General features: G+C 45.2%; 1 long non-coding RNA gene across 1 annotated transcript; it reads left to right on the forward strand.

Moving 5' to 3' along the window:
- Positions 1 to 620: 620 nt before the first annotated feature.
- On the forward strand, positions 621 to 1,166 carry LOC310984118. The gene is made up of 3 exons (XR_014595286.1): positions 621 to 691; positions 864 to 989; positions 1,090 to 1,166. It is a non-coding gene; the product is annotated as an uncharacterized lncRNA (long non-coding RNA).
- The last annotated feature ends 1,261 nt before the right edge of the window (positions 1,167 to 2,427 follow it).

Below are 2,427 nucleotides of genomic sequence, written 5' to 3' on the forward strand. Positions count from 1 at the left end.
ATCTGAATTTTACTGCCATATTTCATGCTATTTGTGTCCCAAGTTCAAAGTCTTTGATGTGACTTCTTACTGCCAGTGTGCACAGTCACCAAATGCAGCTACCTGCACGGCGAGTCAGGTTTAGTCATCCATCCGTCCATCTGTGCCAACCTGCTGGATCTATGGCTGCCAGGCTGACCCATGTCAGAAATCCTTTGGTCACTGTGGTCCTCATCTGAGGCCTGTCCCCATGCAGAGACGAGATGCAGAGAGTACAGTAGATGCAGTGTCAGTGAGTGCTACTGGCATTGTTCCAGTCTATCGGTGAGGAGCAGAGCCGGCCCTCCCTATAAGCGAACTAAGCAGCTGCTTAGGGCCCCGCAGCCACTAGGGGGCCCCCAAACTTTGCTCAATCATTTGTCTAACCGTCTCTGACAACGGCAACGTGTAACCCTTGACCCAACTGGCAACAATGACCGTGACACGCATACGTAAACGTAACGCAGACTGTGGCCGTTGTCCGGTAACGAGCGCGCACCACCCCTTCCCCCCCTCTCCCCCCTGGCCCCCTCCCTCCCTCACTCACTGAGATCGCGATTTGCGAGGAGGTGATTAGCTTTTGAACAGTGACGATGTCCAAAAGGATATATCTGTCAGGTGCAGAAAATAGGAAAAAGAAGAAGGCCGAGGATGAAAAAAAAACAAGGACAAGGTAAGGCTAATTAATGTTATGTTTACCAGATGTACGTTTAGCCGAAAAACATGTCAGTGCTTGTGTTAGCTCACTTAGCTGGCTAGCTGCTACATGTACCAGCCTGCTGCAGTTAACATGTCCTGGCTGATTTTAAGGTCTGTTTCATAGACTGTAAAAGGTCTGTTTACAGTGAAAAGATAACAGCTGTTTTCCTGTGAGGGGATAAAGGATCAATCACCCATTTATTAATGGCTGATTAGATATGTCATGTTGCCACATCCTCATTCCCCTGTGGCTGGTTCCAGTCATACAGTTGGTAAGTTTCTTGTTTGTTGCCACAATATGTTTATCTCTGTTGGAAAATTAAATTGTGTGTACACAAGTGGCTAAAAAAATTCTACTAATCTTCTCCACAGCTCCAATGGTTACTGCTGATGATGCTGCTGACCAACCAACATCCTCTATCTTCTTCTCAACTGAAGTTTTGTTTTAAGGGTTATAGAATTTAGCTGTACAGATAATTTAAAGAAAATAAATCTGTTCAAACTGTAATCTTTTGTAGAATATTTTATCTTTCTGCTACATCAAAAGTAGTGATTTAATACTGCAGGTTTGGAGCCACCTATCGCCATTCACAATATTAACATTAACATTCAGACAAAAACTAAGTAGAAGAAAAAATGACAAGTGCAATTAGACAGCTTTAAGTGTTTCAGTGACTCTAATTAGTAATAAAATATCTGCTCGCCATCATGTTGATAGAGGTACAATAAAATATGCAAGGGTTGCATATGGTAGCTGGTTTTATGAATATTTGATGGTACATATATAGCTACACTGTGAGGCAGGGCCCCCAATTTTATCCTGCTTAGGGCCCCCAGATGTACAGGGCCGGCCCTGGTGAGGAGATTGGAGAGGCCTTCCTGAATCACTTCAGAAACATGCATGCATGCATTCAGATCTGCTTGAAAGACCGGTGAAGCATGTCAGAGGGATAGACCATAGCTCCGGGCCTACAAGATGTAAAATTCACGAGATGCAGGCAGTTTGGTGGCTTAGCCCAGTTTAATCTTTCTGCTCAGTGCCCCTTGTTGAGTCGTGCATTTTTATTAAGTCCCAATGACAAGGAGTGGAAAACCACTGCATGCATATTCACAGCCAGAGATGCTTCTCTCTGTCCTTTACCGCAACTAATTGTTACTGTGCCCACCCAAGCGCTACTGCCCTGATTCCCTGTGCATTCATGTAGCTTTACAGCAAAGCCAGCCTGCTGACAAACTAAACTCTGCTACTTAGAAGATGCTTGTACACAGGTATGACTCTGTCGCCTCCATGTTGAGGGGGATTGTGTTGGGGAAAGTGCAGATAAACAGCCGGGTTGGAAAGGGCATGAGGCACAAAGCGATTCAGCATCCGACTAGAATAGTGTGTGTGTGTGTGTGTGTCCGCACAGGCTGATTGTGAGGATGTGAAGCAGATGCTGTTCTGAGGGGACGCTGAAGAGCATACAAAACACCTGCCCGCTATGACAGATCACCTGTGATCCTGGAGAGATACAGCAGCCGTTCAGCCCCTGTTTGAGATGTCACAGGAGGTGGCTTTGGCTGACTTTTTCACTGATAGATTTTTTTTACAAAGAGATGAAAGATTGAGCATGACCTGTGGCTTAAAAATAGCCCCCTGATAGTAGGCTATAGCTTAGGGTGAATAGAAAGGATCATGACATCTTTTTCACCTCCCCCTATATACCTCAC

The sequence above is a fragment of the Trachurus trachurus genome (genome assembly GCF_905171665.1).
Source record: "Trachurus trachurus genome assembly, chromosome: 3".
Taxonomy (NCBI): Eukaryota; Metazoa; Chordata; class Actinopteri; order Carangiformes; family Carangidae; genus Trachurus; species Trachurus trachurus.